We start from the raw sequence: 10607 nt of genomic DNA, 5'->3' as shown, positions 1-10607 counted from the left end.
AGATAATATGTTTTTAAAATATTATTTTTTAGAGTTATAAATACAGTAGATGGTGAAATGTCCACCTAGTGAAAGCATTCGTCAAACTTGAGGCCAAAAAGATGACCTGGAAGTTGAGCTATGTTTTCACTCGAGACTTGTTCATTTCATTTCAAACCTTAATTTATCCAGGTGTATCCCATTGAGATCATTGATCTCTTTTTCAAGGGAGACCTGCTCAAGTAGGTTCCACATGAAAAATAAAAAAACATAAACAGAACAACAAAAGGACATCTTACAGCATCATTACAGGGATTACAATTTACATAACTATCCACATGAACAGGTACCAACAGCTTCCGATTGAGTAGCATTCAACCAAGCTTTAAAAACATTTAGTGGCACCAGATTGCTCAGTTTCCATTTCAAATGATGACTATTGCAAGACAGTGGAGCTGTGCATCTAAATGCTATCTTCCATAAGACAGTCCTAGCAGTTGGCACATTTAATAAAACTAAAGCATGCGATCACTTACAATTCGCCGTGAGATCAGGGAGCAGATGTAGGATGGAAGTTTCCCTAACATGGCTTTATATATAAAAATGTACCAGTGACTGAACCTCTGTACAGTTAGTGAAGGCAAACCAGCCCTTGCATACAGGGTACAGTGATGGGTTAATGCTTTACAGTTTGTCACAAATCTCAGTGCACTGTGATACGCAGCATCTAACTTGACCAGGCAATTGGCAGGTGCATTCATCTAGATCAGGGTTCGGCAACCCCTGGCACGCGTGCCAGCATTGGCACGCGGCACCGTAACCAGTGGCACACTAGGAATAAGTGGAATAAGTGTGCAAAATATTGAAATTGTATTTTCCGATCCTGAACGAGACCGCCGCCAGAGCGCGTCTCCCCGTTACCTGCAGAAGGAAGCCATGCATGCAACGCAGCCCCGCTCTCTTTATCTCCAGGTGACTTTCTGCCGCTTTCCTCCGTGGTTCAGTGCTGATCGTTTCACCACAGAGGAATAAAGCACTTCACTAATTGCAGTACCCATAAGGAGCTGTACAAATACCGCAGTTTTTGAGTGGCTGTGTATTTAGTTGAAAGCCCAGTGGCGATCTGCTCATCTGTTATCGAAATAATACGCTACAAAGGGGCGGACTGGCCATCTGTGTGTTGAACTTTTCTGTCGGCTCCCAGACCGTAGTCGAGGAGGGCAGAAGCAACAAGCTTCAGGTTCAATAACCAACTTTAACTTAAATGACTGGAGAGAGGTGAGCTCTTCTTGGGAGGCTGTTGCATTTATTTAGCTGTTCTTCTGTTTCACAAAATAGAATTTTGTGTCTCAATTTTACGTCACAGGGACAACCTCTGGAGTCTCGCTTGTTGTAATTTACTGTTGAAGAGAAGTGGGCAGTGTTTTAGCCGGCCTTCAGTCACTGATGGATAAATCTGATGTCTGCTCCTCTGCTGGCGCGCAAGCCTCCAGGAATTTAGTGGGCGAGTGATCCCACCTGTCTGAGCAGGCTGTTGCTCACAGCTTTCAACACCTGATTGTCTAATCACACACACAAGGGACTCATGGCATCTATTCCAAAGCCCTCATTGAAGTGAGAGCCCACATTAGGAGCACATCTGTCTTCCAGGCCTGTGGGATTAGGGAGATCTTGTGTAATAACTCTGGGTTTCTGACTGTGGTCCATGGATTTTAAATCTGGAAGCACAACAATTCAATCCTTGTAGCACAATCCTTATTAGCCTACTCTTGACAAATCTGGACGGTTGAATGTGGAGCTGTCACCTGGAAACGGTATAACTCGGAAAATGCTATTAACTTTCCCGTTAATTATGGTTGAATTAAAGTGACATTTATCGGTTTTAAGAAGCTATTAAAGAAATGGATGTGTTGTTAATTGATATGGTGTTTTAAAATGGTTTCCCACATGGTTTTAATGGTTTTTAGCAGAAGAACCTCGTAAAATTGAATATTACGTCTTTAAATGTCTGACTATAAAGGGTTTTTGAGATGGTGTGGAATAGCACAACCTTTCTAAGACAGGTGTGTTAATAACACTCTTAAATGCTGCATTGCATTAATTGCCCAGCTGTGACATTCTAGTCTAGTTAAAAAAAAAGAGCAATAAAGTAATGGCCAAAAGGTGGAAATAACAGGGGAGGTTTAGTAACCAATATGTTACATCATTGGTTTGATTTATGTTATTACTGTACAAATTGAAGCAAAAGCTCTGTGTAAATGTCATAAGTCATGTCATGTCAATTTGCTGCAGGTATATGTTGGAATATCAAAACAGAATTCTGTTTACATGGCAATCGAATTTCAGAAAATTGCTCAATACTCTTGAAATGTTATCGTATTCATTGATATGGAAGATACCATTTCCAAATTTGAATCCCCAATCCTTACCTACATTTCTCATGTATCTCTTGTGCAAGGCACAATATGTGGACATTTTTTTTTTATTCCTGTGAAAAAAGCAAACAAATGTATCATAACTCTTGAACCTGGATGTGATTTCATACATTCATCAAATTAAATTACATTTTCGGTGACTATTACCCACAATCATATGAAAACATACTCGACAGTTCGCTATTCCATAAAGCTGAGCAATATTTCATATATCATACCTCATAGCTTATCAATGATACTAAGACTGAGTTATGGTATATGGCAAAATGCATAGTACAGATGCGGATCACAATACCATTTAAATCTTTGTTTAATCCTGAACTCTGATCACTGCTCGCTTAAACTAGATTATCTCTTCGGACATAATTACATAAAGCAATATGTGGAAAACCCTAATAACTTTAAACTATTTCAAGCTAAAATATTTGGCAAAAAAGTCCTCCTGATATCCAGCCATCAATCATATTCAGTTATTTCCTTGAAAAGAGGTAAAGGATGAATTGTATAACTTTTGATTTGTTGTACATATGGGTAAAGAGGGAACAACGCTTTCTCTCCCTTCATCCAGTTTGTCTATGACCCAGTGTCTGGAATTAAATCCTTCCAGCATCTCCGGAATGATTTATAGTAGGCTTTAGGGGCTTGGCAAAAGATGGATTTTTATCACACGACTTGTGGCTTCACAATATTCCCTTAAGGAGGACAGATTCCCCCACACAGTGCATCTGTACTTTTCCCTTTCTGTTTTCTAGTTTTTGTTGGGTTTATTGTCCCGCAAATATGAGAGTAGAGCAGTAGGCTACTGCACTAGTTCAAGGATAGTACCTCTTTGGTCTTTGTTTTTTTTCTCCAGAGTTTCTTTTTTGTAAAGTGGTTTCACTTGCCAATTATATATTGATAGACAATTACGTATCACTCACGTCATCCGTAATGAATGGATATTAAGATTCGGAGCTCTAATATGAATATATAGACTATACTGAAAAGAGAACCAGCTGTAGCTGATTTGACGATTTGGGAAAAGCATACACAAGCTTTCTTAATACATCCATGGTTAATATGGCAAAGTGATTATCAAACTGTTGTACACGTTCAGCACACATGTAGGAACATAATAAAAACGTGTAACCAATCTTCAAATTTTTTAAACTCTCATTTTGGTCTCCACCAACTCTAGTGCGTTCACACCTGCCTTGTATAGTCCGGTTGAATCAAACCCTGGTGCGTTTAGCCGCTTGGTGCGGTTCATTTGGGTCGGTGTGAACACAGTCCGAGACCTCTTAAGTGAACTAAACAACCGGACTATGGTCCGCTAAAATAGGTGGTCTCGGAGCGCTTGCTTGCGAACTCTGGAGCGGTTCATTGCTGGTGTGAACGCAATCCGCACCGAAACATAGGAAGCGCAGTATTTACGTGTCACAAGAATGCGGATATCTTCAAACATCTTTAGCGAAAGAGTCTTTCAAGACATCAGCGGTTGTTTAGTTAAAGAGTAAAGCAGAATTAAGTGTTGAACAGTGTTGTGTAAAGTAAAAATTCTCCGTCAGCTACATAAAAGTAAGAACACCTGTCGTCGGTGAAACGCCCCTCCTTACTGCAGAACGTCTCTCATGGATAATGTGCAGCGGCGCGGTCATTATGGGGAAAAGAACACAGACAGGCTGATCAGGAGCCCGACGCGAAGCGGAGCGATCTAGATCGGCATGAAGGTGTTCTTTTCCCCATAATGACCAAGTCGCTGCACATGATCCCGCTTATTACATTGCCACATTCTCAACAAAGTAACGACATGACTCCCAATATTAATTGAAATGCTTTTGTGGATTTAGAAAATGATTTTATTGATTTAAAAAATAGTTGTATGTATTGATTTAAATGGACATGTATCCGCTAAGAAAAATAGTCCGTTGTTACTGTTTGAACTAACGTAGCAACGGCAGGAACTGCTTCGATAGCGTTTTTGAGGAGCTTTTTGATTACAGATTTGAAAACATCGTTGCTTGCTTTAAAAGTAGCACAATTCTTTATGGCAAACCTTGGAAAGTATCTAGATATCCCTGCCCTAATGCCAAAGTAACTGGCAACTGAATATGTGTCGCCGTCTGATGTCTATGTCTGGACCGCAGCGTAAAAAGGAGGGTTTCTGCCCGTTACTTCTCCGCTGTTTTCTTGTCGCTCTTGTCTTGTCAGTTAGAAAGCCAAACTGTATACAGTTAAATCGAACGGACTTCTTTGTGAAGATGTGAGCGTCCTTAACAACGGTCAATACATCCTTGACAGCGGTCTGTCTGTTCTGGATTAACAACGTGTCACGTGTTCTGAATTGACCAATCAGAATCGAGTATTCAACAAAGCCATGTAATAATGTTTTTTAACGGACGTTGTCTGATTATATATTATGCGCGGGCCGCTAGTGTCTGTTGATCTGCAGATTAACAGCAGCATGAAAATAACCTGCCGAAAGTGCCGATGCTCCATGGCGGAGGCTCCGCTAGAAATTGCTGGGATTTGCGTTTTCACCCCCTTAATGTCTGACCAATGGTTGGACAGCATTTCCGAGCACATGACTTGTGTTTAAAGTTTATAGTCCGTTTGAGTTTTGCCCGTGTGAACGCAAACCAAACCTTTTGAAAAATGAAATAATGTAACAAACTGTGGTCTGGTGCGCACCAGAGAGCGGACTATTAGGTGTGAATGCACCCTAACTAACTAACTATCTGGTTCTTTAACTGCTTAATGCTCCTTTATGTTAACCATCTGGTCAAAATAATCTTTAAAAAAGCTGTCTGCTGCAGCCGAAAACTATGGTGGCCGGCAGGTGCAAACGCGGAACAACGGCCAAAAACACATACATTAGCAGGGAACAGCTGCAAATCCTGAAATGAAAAACAATCAAACCCTGAAAACAAATACAACCAAAAAACGCTGCATTTACAGAAATGATGCAAACTAAATACAAAACACAAACCCCGAAAACAAACGCAACAAAAAAACGTTGCAAATGCCAAAACGATATGCAAAGTCTAAAGCACGTACAAATCCCAAAACACATTTTTTTAAAAACATTCCGGAAGTGCTCCAGGCCTCTAGGGGGCACGCTACGTGGAACAGATTGATGTCTGACCAGACATAGAGAGAACGAACAAGAGTGATGGAAATCGGGAGGAAAGAAAGTTCATTTAAGTGGAGAAAGATATAAGAAGGTAAGTTTTGTTTTTATACATAGAGCGTCATATTTATATAGCTAGCGTTAGCTTTCCTAACTACTACACCAGCTGAGGAGAGGAGAGCTTTACGTGAAGAGAAGATAAAGTGAGGGAAGAACATTATTAAAAGAGATGACAAATCAAGTGCAGGCAAATAACAAAAAAAGAGAGAGAACGAACAAGAGTGCTGCAAATTGAAGCCGGAGGAAACAAAGTTGATCGAAGTGGAAAAAGTCGATATATAAGGTACGTTTTGTTTTGATACAAAGAGCGTCATATTTACCCAGCTAGCGTTAGCTTGTTTGGTAAAAGAGTTTGCAAGTCAAGAGACAGCACTGTGCACCTAAATGTAACTCTTGACATCATATAGATATATTTTAGGTGCAGAGAGGAGTTGGTTTATTGTGCCCCAATGCAAATCCTAATGTGAGAGTTAAAGGACGGTCAACAATATAATTTACCTTGGTCAGTTTGGATTTATCGTGGCATCTATTCTTAATTAAAGTGAATTTATTTTGATTTCAGTCAGTCATTTGTGTGTATGCAGGTGTGGGAAATTCCAAATGTTCCAAAACTGAGCACTCCACGAATGGACAACAGTTTGCCAGGGTAAAATAAAACATTGTCAACATATTATTTTGTGCCACAAGAAGCAGAATGTTTTAATAGTACAGTAGTTTGAAGATATTTGTTGTTTACCTTTATCAGACCTCTCAGGCACCCACAACCAGCGTCTGATCAGGTAAGACTAATTAAAAATGTAATTATACCATGTAGGTTTGAATTTGTGAACATGAAATCAATAAATACCTTTGTGTGCACTTATTTCCTGTGTAAAAATAGGATAGAGCACCAACCCCATTCCAGGAAGAGGTCCAGTCTGCCCCGGGTCAGAACCACTTCTATAGGTAAACAAGGTTGACAGTTGCATCGTGACACAGTTGTGTGGTGTGTATCTTTATTTTACATTTGTTTGTTTGTATAGCCTCCAATCACAGTGGGTAACATTGCCAGGAAGCAGAACAATTATACTTTCATACATTTCCAAATGACACTCACAATATCTGACATCTTAGTGAAGACGATACAAAAAACACCCACAAATATTTTTCAAAGATCAGATATTGTTTGTTGCATCCATTTAAAATGTTTACAAGGATTGTGCAGGAGTATGACAAAACTACTGTTGTCAGTTTAGAACCCAATGTATTGAAAAAAAACAGGAAGAGGATCGACATCCTTTTGTCAATATGACTGTCATGCATATATTATGTATTTGAAAATAATTATTCAACTGTCTTCTCACTGCAGCAACTACACAAATGGGTATGCACTTATCATTATTGATAGCCAGTCTGAGCCAGAAGACAAAATGGAGCAACGGTATTAATTGTTACAATTACCACTTAATTTTTGTATTCTATACTGTAAATCTTATTACTAGCTTCATCATTTAATATTACAATACATCACTTTGTCTTTCCCAGCACAGGATACCTGACTGCGGAGGACATTGTTGCAGAACTCTCTGCAAAAAGAACAAATACATCTTGCAGCAGGTTCAATATTAATAGAGCCAAAGTGTGCAGCAATCCGCGGCTTCAAAGGTGCCTCATTCGACCCCTCTCATGAGATGTCAGTTAAGTTCACTGATGATGAGGGACAAACTGAGGATGGAGTGGACACTGGTGGTCCCAAGCGTGAGTTCCTGACCCTCCTTATGGAATGCCTGAGAAGGAAGAAAACACCATGTCATAGCAACTGTTTGTGCCCCATGGCGGTGTGACTTTCCCAGCCGCTCACTGTCTCAAAATCTGATTCTAAATGTATAATGTTCTCTAAGATAGAACTAATACACAATTATGAATGTATAATATAAGCTGTGTTGTGTATTTAATCATGCATTGGTCTACAATTTAATGATGGCTTCTACATATTTCACATAAACAGACAATGAAAAAATGTGTCCTTCATGCTGATAAATAGTGTATGCATCTGCCAATTAGTATTCTAAACAGAGTAGTGTGTTGAATCCTTATTTCTTGCATTTGAAACAGATACAATAAAAAAAGTGAACTTACTGTTGTGTTCAACTTCTGCCAAAAACTGTACATGTTTGCCACAGGAGCAACAGAACACTTGAACTGTCCCCAGATGTTGGCCACAGAAAGGACAAAACATGGCAGCCTGAAAAGACATACATTGATGTAGTAAATCCATTTAATCAAGTCAATCAAAAACACATAGTCTAAATAGTGGTTAGCTAAATAAATAGAAAGATACATCTGTGTTTACCGTTGAATCTGTGTTTTGTCTCTCTCTCTCTCCTTGAATATCTTCTCTATATTTGTTCTTGAGCATGTCTAATGCACATTACTATCCTGTCATTACTTTGTCCCTCTTCACATGTTGTCACTTCTCTCTCTCTCTTTCTCTCTCAATTCAATTCAATAGCTTTATTAGCATGACCATAGTTACAGGCAATTGCTAAAGCTCTGTATAGTTGCAACATCTATACACAAATACATACATATAAACGAACTGCTAAGAATTAAAATGTCCTTATTTCGCGGTTCTCACTATGGCCCAGGTTATTTGCCTGCACTTGATTTGTCATCTCTTTTAATAATGTTCTTCCCTCACTTTATCTTCTCTTCACGTAAAGCTCTCCTCTCCTCAGCTGTTGTAGTAGTTCAGGAAAGCTAACGCTAGCTATATAAATATGACGCTCTATGTATAAAAACAAAACTTACCTTCTTATATCTTTCTCCACTTAAATGAACTTTCTTTCCTCCCGATTTCCATCACTCTTGTTCGTTCTCTCTATGTCTGGTCAGACATCAATCTGTTCCACGTAACGTGCCCCCTAGAGGCCTGGAGCACTTCCTGATGTTTTTTTTTTTAATGTGTTTTGGGATTTGTACGTGCTTTGGACTTTGCATATCGTTTTGGCATTTGCAACGTTTTTTTGTTGCGTTTGTTTTTGGGGTTTGTGTGTTGTATTTAGTTTGCATCATTTCTGTAAATGCAGCGTTTTTCTGTTGTATTTGTTTTCAGGGTTTGTTTGTTTTTCATTTCATTATTTGCAGGTGTTTCCTGCTTATGTATGCGTTTTGAGCAGTCTATGGTTTTGGGCCGTTGTTCCTCGTTTGCACCTGCCGGCCACCGTAGAAAACAAAGACCCTTGCAAGTAAAGCATGAAAGTTAAGTTAAAAATAGAAAATAATACCAGGAGTTCCCACCCACAGTTTAACTTGGAATGTTGTCACATCATTAAACTCTGAACTTTAGAGATCAGCCCCCAAAATAACACTTAATCATAAGCAATGGATTAATTTAAAAAAATAACAGGGAGGTTAGCTTGAAGTGTTTTGCTCCCTTAATTTACTGTAAAGAATGAATCACATGCATGAATGCCAAATTAAAGCAAATCAAGCTGTAAGATTCTGTCCTTTTCTTTCTAAAAAGCTTTCATCTGAAGAAAGACAGGTCTTTGCAGCAGAACCAATACAATAAGTCAGAAGGGAAATTCTGCAATTCATGGTACTGTAGTTTATATTATTATGACACAGCTCAGTATATTGCTGCAGATCAATGACTCAACACTGTTTCCATCAGTAATCAGTAAAATGTGCACAGATAAATGAGGCTAAATGAAGGCAAAAAGCTACTTAAATTGATGAGATCGATCATCTGTGGGAATGATGCAGACTGGATGATACAATGGTAAGACGAGAAGAATGAAGATAGTGCTGGATTTTTCATTATCTTGTCACGCAATAGGCAACCCCTCCTACTACCATAGGCTATGTAATAAAACTGCTTCGCATTGGCCTTTTTAATTCATGCATACAGTATATTTCTTTCAGGCAGTGGATATTGGTTCCACAGATGAATTGGTTCAAAAGTGCAAATCAAGCTTTGTATTTCTCTCTCTCTCCATAACTTCATTTGATTTGTATTGACCGCAGTCCAATAACTGTTAACTGAAGAGAGAAATTCAACATCCAAATCAATCATACTGCCCATTTTCAGAAAACTGTGTACGCACTTACAGTTGTTGTAGGTTTGTTACAAGAGTAGATGATTGCAGCTAAGGCTTTGGTTGCCTTTTCAAGCCGTAACCCAGGGGGCTGAACATTTAAGCCAGAGTGAAAGAAATGCTGTTTCTCAAATGGCAATTTTTTTCGTGCAAATATCGGACAAATCATTCAGTCTGTTGTGTGATTCATTGTAAAACAGACTATCAGACAACAGGGTGCTTCAGTTATTTTGGTGAATAAAATTATTGTACTATTTTATTTATATGTTACATTTATATACATTTACTATCAGCTCAGTGTCTTTTCATAACATACCTCACTTGTTAGCTTAGTTCATTGTACTAAGACTCTCAGGAAATTGGCTATTATTTGTTTCCTTAAAGTATCCCTAATTATGCTTAATAATAATTAATTATGAGTAAATAAATCATGTTAAATTTGAGATGGCCAGTGTCCCACAATGATTAATAATGTCAATGCTGAAGATGTATTTTCCAGGTATTTTTTTTATCTTAGCCAAGCCTGTTTGTATTTACAACTTGGTTCTGATCTGTTTGTAATTATTTACAACTTGGTTCTGATACTCATACTACTTTGTATATTCAAATCCACAGCTCTGTGTTATGAAGTCTGCAGGTCACTGATGGTAACTGAGCCTCTTTTTTTAACAGAACCAGTGACTCAGCCTGTAATGCAAGTCATTTCCAGGAAAGTCGTACAATACAGTACTGTACAGCTAATTTTTTAAAACCTTAATAGTTATTCCTCTTTCACTCATTAACAGTCAGGAGAGGCCAGTCGAGAATGTCCAGACGAAGTTGAAAATAATGAGTCAGACAGAGAACACATGCGGTTTAAGGTTAAGAACCAGCCTAAGATGTTATGGGCCTTGATTGAAAATAAATTGATACAACTAAAAAAAGGAGGGCGCTGAGCTCATGCGG

General features: G+C 38.6%; 1 long non-coding RNA gene across 1 annotated transcript; it reads right to left on the bottom strand.

The window, feature by feature from the left end:
- Positions 1-6571: 6571 nt before the first annotated feature.
- LOC307020332 lies at positions 6572-8452 on the bottom strand. Its single transcript, XR_013802840.1, has 3 exons — positions 8374-8452; positions 7702-7807; positions 6572-7349 (listed from the first exon to the last, which is right to left on the bottom strand). It is a non-coding gene; the product is annotated as an uncharacterized lncRNA (long non-coding RNA).
- Positions 8453-10607: the final 2155 nt, after the last annotated feature.

This window comes from Notothenia rossii, assembly GCF_949606895.1.
Source record: "Notothenia rossii genome assembly, chromosome: 1".
In the NCBI taxonomy this organism is placed as follows: domain Eukaryota; kingdom Metazoa; phylum Chordata; class Actinopteri; order Perciformes; family Nototheniidae; genus Notothenia; species Notothenia rossii.
The sequence above is the reverse complement of the archived record's forward strand: the minus strand, read 5'-3'. Positions and strand labels throughout refer to the sequence as shown.